The following is a 10,837-nucleotide window of genomic DNA, read 5'->3' on the forward strand; positions in this document are numbered from 1 at the left end:
TGTTTTGCCTTGGTGTGGTGGGATCAGATCGAGTGAAATTCCCACACTGTGTCTGCGGTGTTGTCTCCTGTAGGGCTATGGGTCAGTAAGGGGCGTCCTGTCTCATAGTGGGGCCAGCCATGTGGTCCTCTCTGTGGACTGGCTGCTTTAATTGGAAACATCATCCTCACAGCCTGGTGGGCCAGGATGTGCTCCACTCTCTCCTCCTCCCCCTTCATCTGCTCCCATGTGCTCCGATTAGATATGTCCCTCTCCTGGAGCTGCAGATTTAATGCCGTCCTTTGAAATAAATTCTTCTGGCGGGAGGGCCAGGTGTCCACATAGTAGTTGGGATTGGGGCCGGCCTCCCAGACCTCTCCACTGATTCCCTACTCCACACCGGCATGTTGCATTCACATCTTGGAGCACTGGGTTGAAGTTTGGTCCCTCTTTCCCTGTGGAGATATAAACAATACCCTCCCCTTAGGTGGGTTAGTGCCCCCAAATCAGGTACTTTTTAAAGGGTTGAATGATATGTGTTTTATCTGTCTGCTTTATGGATAATGATTCTCCTGCCTGGTAATGTAAAACAGGCCTAAATGTGTAAGAGAAATCAATGTGATTACTCATGATTACAAAAACCTGTAAACCCACCTTCAGCCTAAAGTTAATTAAGTATGCTAAAAAGGGAGTTATCAATTGCCCAGAAAGAACCATCTCTTATTTTAAGCCAGAAGCCTATGTGGAATTAGGGGCTTAGGTAGAAACCCGAGGCCCATCCAAAATTGCTGAGAGAACAGGAAACTTACATTTGAAGGGAAGGCCTAGAGAGGAAAAGTAAACTGTTTGGCTTTACTAATTTTGAGTAAGCAGTTTGCCATTGGATGCATCGATGCAGGAAAATTCTGTGCCCATCAAAGAAAGCTCCTCCAAGGACTGAAAGTTACAGGGAGCCAGTAGCAGACAGCCTGGTATTTTCATTGTGGTAACCACCCAGGTCCATGTGTTGAGTGGAATTTGGGGACAGGAAGCAATGAAGAGATGAGTTTGGACAGGTTCCATTGGCACCCATTTACTTGGTTTACAAAGGCTAAGTTAAGAAAAAAAGGGAGGAAGAAGGGGAGGGGGAGTGGGAGAAGAGAAGGGCTGGTTGGTCTGAAGTTAGGGAGTTGTGTGGAATTCTAAGCCTATGAGCACTGACCCAGCCCATAAGGACTAGGGCTGAGAACAAGGAGGCCAGCTTGTTTGAAGTGCAGAGAGGTGTGTATGCACTCCCCCAAAATTGGTGGGTTAAAACCACTAGCAGCTCTGTAGGACAAAGATAAGGCTGTCTTCTCCCATAGGGCATTACACTGTAACCTTCCTAATGTTGCAACCCTTTAATACAGTTCCTCATGTTGTGGTGACCCCCAACCATAAAATTATTTTCGTTGCTACTTCATAACTGCAATTTTGCTACTGTTGTGAATTGCAGTGTAAATATCTGATATGCTGGATGTATTTTCATTGGTACAAATTGAACATCAGTAAAGCATAGTGATTAATCACAAAAACTATATCATTATATATTGAGAAATATTTATTTCTAATTACAAATAAATAAAATTTTGTCTTGAAGCATGATGCAGCATGGGTAACATTCTTCTTGCTGGGTACTCGTTTGTGGGTGTATCTGCATGTAGGTGCCGCCCCCCCCCCCCCGCGCCCCCCGTAGAGGAGCAGTGTCTCAGTTCCTAAGACCATTGGAAACGTGTTTTCCAATGGCTTAGGTAATTTATGAAAAGGTCGTTCGACCCCCAGGTTGAGAACCGCTGATTTAAACCATTACAGACAACAGTAATCAAAGTAACCATGAAAGAATCAGAAGTTTTCACTTTTCATGCACCTTCATTTTTTTCTCTTATAAAGTCCCACTCTTCCAATGAATTTAGTCTTTGCAGTGAATCACCCTTCTGACACTAACTATACATAGAAATGACATGTGCGTGATGTCTGACCTCCTCTAACTGTGAAAGGGAGAAAGAAAATGAAAATCTACATCAGAATCACCCAAGGCGGATTTTTGAGGCTGAAGGCAGACATGCTCCCCTCTACCAATTCTACCCCATCCTTCCCTCCCACAGCACTCTATTTCAGTTGGATTCTATAATTCATTGCAATGGTCTCACAGAACTCAACTCAGTTAACCAGTTACAAATGCCCCGGATATAATTATTTGGTAGGAGAGTCTCGCCTCAGCCATGCCAACAGGCTCTTGTCTTCAGTCTCTTTGCAACATAGCCCACTGATCTCTGTCCTTCCCGGGCAGTGTTACAAAGCTCTTTTAAGGCTGCCAATAAGTGCTCAAAAGGCATTCCACCACAAGCCTCAGTCCAAAGGCACTTAGCTCTAGCTCTGTGGGTCAGCAAACATAAATTCCCCCAATTGAGTGCCTAGACTGGAACATCACTCCACAAGCCAGCCTCCTGCCCAAAGACACTTGGCTAGTTTTTTTTGCTTGTGGGCTGGGAAGTCTACCACTCTGTCTTGGAGACTGGTTCTTGATTCTCTCGTTGCTGCTTCTCTAGTGTCACAGCTGTCTATTGAATCAAGAAGGTTCAATGTGCAGGGATCTCAGGGATCTGAAAGACTTCTACTCCTGGCTTTTCTCTCTTACTGGTAGTGAGGTCCCCCTTCACCCTTCCTGCTTCTGAGATGGCTCATTTTCTCCGCAGCAGAGTGGCAATCAAAATTAACCTTATTAACAATCATGCACAGTTGAATCATATAATCCTATCAGTATCTTCCCTCCTCTTACCCAGCTCCATCAAGAAAAAAGCTATTTGATGGGAGTTACAAACACTGACTAGAAAAGCCATATTTAATAATTCACTGCAGTGGAACAGCCCATTGCATAACTACTACATTAACAGGGCTTCTAGGATTGCTAAGATAGTTAAAATTAATAAAAGTGCTTTGTAAACTGTAAAATGCTCTTTGATTGCTAACAGTGATTTTCCATTTGTGTTCTTCTTATGTCTTAGCAAAATAATCAAACTGCTTTCAAAATTGCCATCATGGGTGAAAAGACTTCCAATATTTGATGTATCCCTTTCATTTAGGGTGAACATTCTTAAATTGTATTTGCCTTTATTATTAATAGAAATTAATAATAAATTTCCTCAATGTATAAGGATTGCTCCTTGGTCAGTATTAGAACTTGAATAGGCATTTTATCACATTTACATGATGAAAACAAGGGTTGTCTGATTATGACTGGGACCTAGCATTTCTTGAGTTCATTGGTTTTCTATAATGACGGTCCTGTTCCTATTAGGGGTTTGGAATTTTGAGGGTGCATTTTGTGTTGCTACAATGGTTAGGGCAGAGGAGGGCGGCACTGGCATTCAGTGAGCCAGACATACCAGACAATCCCACAAGTTCTTCACAGATTTTGAGCATTTTCCCAGATGTTCTTGTAGGTGAAAAGCCTGTTTATACTTAACTGATTCTAACTCTGTTATACATTTAAGCACAGTTTTACATGATGTTAATAGTGAATTTTCCAGGAATATGAATACTGAGTGAATCGGGGGCCAAATTGTACTTTATTTTGCTTAAAACTTTGTTAAAAGTTCACCATTTCAGGAAATCGTATTATCAATGATATTGCCACTTAAGATACTTAGTTTTCCAATATAACTCACATTTGTCAGTCTGCATTTGTAGCTGTCACCTTCATGATGATTTTAGGTGTAGGTACATTTATTTCTTTAATATGAATTCTAGTATGGCTATACTTCAGTCTTTATATTAAAAAAATTTAAGTTTCCTTGCTTTTCTTTTTCTAATGTACCTTAATATTAAATTTTAAAATTGAGTGTAGGTAGGTTATTTGCATTTTATTTCAGGCTTTTGACTTTAAGATTTGTAAAATAAATAAATGAAAGCATTTTGGCTTCCAGATGGAGGGAATATTTTTACAGAAGACCAGGTTACCTTTATTGGGAGAAACAAGAGGTCCCTGTTGATTTACTTGTAGGTATCTGTTTTCCTTCTCCTCTTGCTTTCTTTTTTCTCCCCCTACACTCTTTTCCCTTCTTCTTTCCCTTATGAAATGTTTGATACATAGAATATGTTACTATGCATGTGAGTAATGAAACAGATATAAAACTTAACCTGTGAACCCACCACTCATCTCAAAAGATAGACACTTAACAATGTTGTTGGTGTGTTTCTTCTTGATTTCCATTCACCTATGCCTCCTTTAAGGTGAGCTTCTTCTTTTTTTTAAAAATTTTTGCAAGACCCCAAATTTATTTATTTTAAATACCCTTTGCAACAGCTGTGACTATACACATGACTTTTCCCCTGTATGATTAACAATATTTTGTTATTTTTAAAGATCATTTTATTGGGGGCTCTTGCAGCTCTTTTAACAATCCATACATCAATTGTATCAAGCTCATTTGTACATATGTTGCCATCATTATTTTCTTAACATTTACATTCTGTTTGAGTCCTTGGTTAAAGGTGAGATTTGTTTATCACTTCTTTATCTTCATTTGTGTGTATTTCAAAATATATACTACATTTTTATGTATTCCAAAACTATATTGTGTAGTTTTACTCCAAAAAAGGGGATCCACACTATATATTTATCTTTGTTTCATTCTAATAAATATTAAATATTTTAAGATTCATTTATACTGATGTGTGTGTAGCTATGATTTGTTTTATGAGATATATGGTATTAATTGAGAGAAAAGTGGGGCTTTCTACTGCAGTAAAGATTTATAGTTTCTGACCAATAGTGGACAACTACATAGGCTCTTCACTGTTGTCCAGGTATTGTTGATAAGTAATTATGGTAACTTTGTTGTCTCTTTGTTTGGACACATTACTTGGTGACCCCTCCCAGCTCTTCTTGTACTTAAGTATAACCTGTGACTAAGTTGTCTGTGAAGGAGTGTGAGCAGAAGTAAACTGTGTCTCTCACAGACCTGGTCCTCCACAAAGTCTCCCGGTTGCTTTCCCCTTCTATTAGCTGGACTCAAACGATGATGGGCTCTGAGAACAGCAAACCACAAGATAGAAAGACTTTGCATTTTTGAATGATCATGAGGAGATGATACTCAATACTGACCTGGAACCTTTCTAGACTGTTAAATAAACAAAAAGATAAACGTCAAAAAAACAGTCTCAGAAACTCACAGGGTCAGTTCTATCCTGTCTTATAGGATCCCTATGAGTTGGCATGCACTTAGTGGCAGTGAGTAAATGAGCGACAGTATTAATTGAATGACTATACTGTCATTTTTTTCTTCCTCCTGAAAGTAGACTTTACCCCCTTCTATTTGGTTGATTATTAAAAATATTCTTGCTACATCTTCAGATGTATAATATGTGTAAAAGTTTCTCTTTGCAATGGCTTTTAAACATTTGATGATACTTCCATGTGTGCTTGTGCACACACAGAAATAGTTGAAATAAAAATGTGAATCAACATTTACCCTTACTACATGTGATGCACTTAGCTTTTCCATGTTTCATTCTAAGTATTGGTTGTGACTCTCTAAATGATTTTTACAGTTTAATGGCTGTCTTGGTTTCCTTTGAAGAGCTGGGGACTTGGCTTTCCTTTGCTTATAGATTGGCATCCAGTAGAGTGAATACCCGGCTAAGCAGGATACACTCCTCTTAATACCTGGAAACATCTGTTTTGTGCTCAACGAAGCTTCATCTCAGACTAGATCTGAATTTAATACTAAAGTTTACACAGCATTTTTTGTTGGAGTGAATTATCCTACATGTACTTTACCTAAGTGTTTTAGGTTTTCCAGAGTTAGACCATTTCTGAGGATACAGAATAGAATTCGTTGGAACTTTTGATTTTTGGTATTTGTTTTCATATCAGATTTACCTCCTTCCTTTACTTATTTTGACCACAAACTCAATTTTCTTAGGCTTAGACTTCAATTATTTGTTCTGCTCACTTCATTAAAATGAATTTGGGAGTATTCTTACCTATAGTCTGGAATGGTTTGAGTAGAATTGGTGTCAGCTGTTCTCTGACTACTTGATACAATTTGTCAGTCAAGCCGCCTGGGCCACGACCTTTTTTATTATTTTTAATTATGACCTGTTCAATTTTTTTTATTAAAGGTACCATATATACTTATGTATAAGCCGAGTTTTTCAGCACATTTTTAGTGCAGTTTTTGTGGTAAAATTTAAGTGCCTCGGCTGATATTCATGTTGGCTTATACTCGAATATATACAGTATGTTCCAGTTTTTTCAGTTCAGTGTGTATTAGTTTAGGTAAGTAGTGTGTTTCTAGAAATTGGTTTATTTCATCTAGGCTTTCAATAGTTTTGGAATATATTTCTTCATTTTACTCACTGCCAATTGAATCAGTTCCAGCTCTTAGTAATCCTACAGAGCAGGGAAGAAGAACTGCCCCTGTGGGTTTTCAAGGTTGTAAACCTTTATAGGTTCAGAAAGCCTATCTTTTGCTCATGGAGCAGCTGATGGGTTTGAACTGATGTAGCAAGGAGTTAGGATATAATTAAGAGAAATTATATGTTTTATTACCATTTGGGGAAGATTGGTATAGAGTTAGGAGCTGCAGATCACAATTGGCCTTGTTGAAATTAAATTATACAAATTGTTATTGTTCACATATTAGGGGATATTTAGGTAATCGATACCTAGTTTTTTTGATAGCACCCAGCGTTGAATTTGAGTGGTGGATAGTTTAAAACCTTTGGAAAGATACTGGGGCTGGCAGGCTGGACCTTGGACTTGAAAGAGACAAAGATCATCAGTTCTGATGGAAGTAAATATTTGGTTAAATAAACAACTTATAAGAATTGGTGTTACCTCAAAAAAAAACCAAAAGACTCCTCGCTGTCGTCCAGTCTTGATTCAGACTGATAGCACCCCTATAAGATAGGGTAGAACTGCCCTTGTAGGTTTCTGACTTTTAATGCTTTACAGCAATAGAAAACAGTCTCTCTCCCATAGAGTGGCTGGTGGTTTTGAACTGCTGACCTGTGGCTGGCAACTCAGTGCTAATTGACTTCACCACCAGGACTGCTACGTAGGAGGACTTAATTTATACTTGGGAAAATTAAAGAGACTTTTAGTTTAAGATAACTGTTATGGTGGTGGAAAGAGGTAAAATGTAATTATGAAAAAAATTAATATTTTCCTTTAATTATTTTTATATTGACCACGTCTGTTCATTTAGTAAACAGGGCAAGTTTTTCACTGGTAACATGTCTAATATGGTTTCTTGAATATCTGAACAGCATTTGCTACACCTATTAATTATATCTCTGTGTTTTATGATACTGAGTTCTTTTTTAACATAAGTGTTTTGACTGAAAGTAAAACATCAAAACCATTACAGTCTGTTGAAGAATTAGGCTAATGTAGAAATGATATGAAACACATTGTTAACTAAAAATAAACTTAGTAAATTATATCTGAAATGGTGTTGTTAGAGTATCTATTAGGCATGAAATTCAGCTGTTTTTATTCTTTGGTTTTTGTGAATATAATCTGAATTGGATATCTATGCAAAACAAATGTCTAGTGTCTCTCAATAATAGAACTCATTACAAAGACCATACAAACCTTTCTCATGATTCTGAACACGCAAAGTAATAGTACCTGGAATTAAAGAGTAAATGAAAAATATACTATAGATAATTTTAACATTGTGATAATTAGGTTTAAGGCAGTAAGGCTATAATATGATTTATTAATATTATAGTACTGCATGATTTTTGTGGGGCATTTGAGAAGCAGGACTATATAATTTGCTTTCATTTTGTTTAAAAAAATGTATTTGCTTTCATTTTGTTTAAAAAAATCATTAGATGCAAATACCTTTATTGTGATAAAAATTAAAACAAAATTAAGTAAAAATTAAAAATAAAAGCTGCTGGGTGGGATGGTGAAAGAGGGAGGAAAAAAAGAGGAGCTGATACCAAGGGCTCAAATAGAAAGAAAATGCTTTGAAATTGATGATGGCAACATATGTACAAATGTGATTGATACAATTGATATATGGATTTTTATAAAAGCTGTAAGAACCCTCAATAGTATGATTAAAAAAGAAAAGAAAATTACCAAGTCCACCCAAAAGTAAATGAAGGAAAAAGAAAAAGAAAGGCCTCTGGGACCAGGTTCAGGTATTATTATTATTCCAACCCCATCACGTAAGAGATGGTGACCTTAGACATTACTTCTCTTTGCCTAAGTTATAAGATGAGAATATTTCTTGGCTGCGTTATATGAGAATGTTTAACAAATAAGTGTTGAGTAAATCTTAGTTGCTGCCAGTCATTTCCTTACACAGGAACAGCAATATTGCATTGCTTATGGTGAATTAATTTTTCTTTTTAAATACGTACATAGTCATATTCCAGTATGACTAGGAGCACTTAATAAACACATTTAAAATTAAGTTTTGAATAAAAGTCTTAAGAATTTTTACTTTGTTGTTATGTGCCATTGAATCAGTTCTAACCCATAGCAACCTAAGTACAATAGAATGAGACACTGTGTGGTCCTGCACCATTCTCACAGTTGTTTCTATGCTTGATCCCACTGTTGCAGCCACTGCGTCAGTCCATTTATTTGAGGGCTTGCATCTTTTTGCTGCCCCTCTTCATTATCAACATGATATCCTTCTCCAGGAATTGGTTTCTCCTGACAACATGTCCGAAGTATGTAAGGCAAAGGCTCACTGTCTTTGCTTCTAAGGGGCGCTTTGATAATACTTCTTCCAGGACAGATGTTGGTCCTTTCAATAGCCCATGGTAATTTCAATGTTCTTTTCCAAGCCATGGTATTTTCAGTTGCCTCATATGCATGTGAAAGTTGGACATTTAATAAAGGAAGACTGAAGAAAGAATTGATACATTTGAATTGTGCTAGAGAAGAATATTGAAATATTTTTTGCTTGCAGCTATTATAATTTTAATTCTTATAAAAATGAGGAAGTTGTTCAATAATTTACTCAATCAGGTTTTTTCCCCCCTAACATATTTTTAACTTTTTATTGTGATTTGGGTGAAAGTTTACAGAGAACATTTGTTTCCATTCACTTTTTGTTTCATATAACTGAGTGCAATCTTACATTATAAGAGCACTCTTCATACTTACGTGTTTTTCCATTTCTACTTGTCTTTCTTTCCTCTCCATTTCTATACTTTCACCTTTTTTCCTGGGAAAATGCTGTGTCTTTTAATCTTGTATGGTTGATTGTTCAAAGGAGTGCAAACCTGAGTGGTTGGTGGTCTTTTGATAAGCCTTTCTGTTTGGCTGAAAACAAAATTACTAGGGTGAATTCAATTCCAGATTTGGACAATGTCTAAGGGCCATAGCATTGAAGGTTTCATCAGTCTCTTAAATCACAACAGTAACCCTTGTTTTTATTTATGATTTGAGTTTTGTTCCACATTTTTATTCACTCTGTCCACTCCATTACTTCCTATTGTTCTTTTCAAAGAAGTTGGAAGTAGTTGCCAAGCACCATCCAGCTCTTCTGGTCTCGGGAGTGTGGAGGCTGAGGTTCTCATGATCCATTAGTCCTATGGACTAACTCTTTCCATGCATCTTTGATTTTCTTCACTATTCTTTCCTTGGACAAGTTGAGGACCAGTGATTGGACCATCTAGGCCATTCACGAGCTTTTAAGATGCCAGTTACTACTCTCCAAAATAGAATGTAGATCATTGTCTTTGTGGATTATGTTATGCCAGTTGACCTTGAGACTATGATCCTGAGATTTCAGGGGCAGTGATTTATTCCTTCCAGTGTTTGGTTATGGCCAAAGTTTTTCTTAGTTTGGCCCCTAAATGCACTACTATAGTAAATGATATATTTATAGTACATATAAATAGATACATAGAATTATCCTCTGTCACACCTATATTAAAGGCTGTAAACATTGAGTTGTATTGAAAGCTATAATCCTTGATCTTCATCAGCAAGTGTTTCAAGTCCTCGATTTCAGTAGGCAAGGTTGTGTTCACTGCATATCAAAGGTTGTTAATAAGCCTTCCTCCAATCCTGATAACACATTCTTCATATAATTCAGCTTTTCTAATTATTTGCTTAGCATACAGATTGAATAAATATGGTGAGATGATACAACTCTGACACACACTTAACTGATTTTAAACTATACACTATCCCCTGTTCTGTTCCCACTACTGCCTTTTGATCCATGTACAGGTTCTGCTTGAGCACAATTGTGTTCTGGAATACTTCTCTCTCAAGGGTAGCTATTTGTTTTGGTCCACACAGTCAAATTCCTTTGCATATATAATAAAACACAAGTAAACATCTTTCTGGTATTTTTTGCTTTCAGCTGAGATCCATCTGACATCATCAATGATATCCATTGTTCTGCTCCTTTTCTGAATCAAGTCTGATTCTATGACAACTCTGTCAATGTTCTGCTGCAACCTTTGTTAGATGATTTTTTAATTTTATTTTTTATCATTTTACCTACATACGTATATCCAGTGTGTCAAGCGCATTTGTGCATGTATTCCCATCATCATTTTCAAAACATTTTCTTTTTACCTGAGCCCTTGATATCAACTCCTCATTTTTTCCTTTCCCTCCACCACCCTCCCTCCCCCTAGAACCCTTGAAAACTTACAAATTATTATTATTTGTCGTGTCTTACACTGACCAATGTCTCCCTTCACCCACTTTTCTGTTGTCCATCCCCCTGGGTGGGGGTTATATGTAGATCATTGAGATTGGTTCCCCCTATATCCCCCACCTTCCCTTTACTCTTCTGGTGTTGCTACTCTCATTATTGGTCCTGAGGGGTTTACCTGTCTTGGATTC

General features: G+C 37.2%; 1 protein-coding gene across 1 annotated transcript in view; it reads left to right on the plus strand.

Moving 5' to 3' along the window:
* Positions 1-10,837, plus strand: part of NUMB (NUMB endocytic adaptor protein) — a 159,466-nt gene that overhangs the window by 30,726 nt on the left and 117,903 nt on the right. The window lies entirely within an intron of this gene.

The sequence above is a fragment of the Echinops telfairi genome, unplaced genomic scaffold (assembly GCF_000313985.2).
Source record: "Echinops telfairi isolate 266 unplaced genomic scaffold, ASM31398v2 ScPeMD7_18;HRSCAF=68, whole genome shotgun sequence".
Taxonomy (NCBI): domain Eukaryota; kingdom Metazoa; phylum Chordata; class Mammalia; order Afrosoricida; family Tenrecidae; genus Echinops; species Echinops telfairi.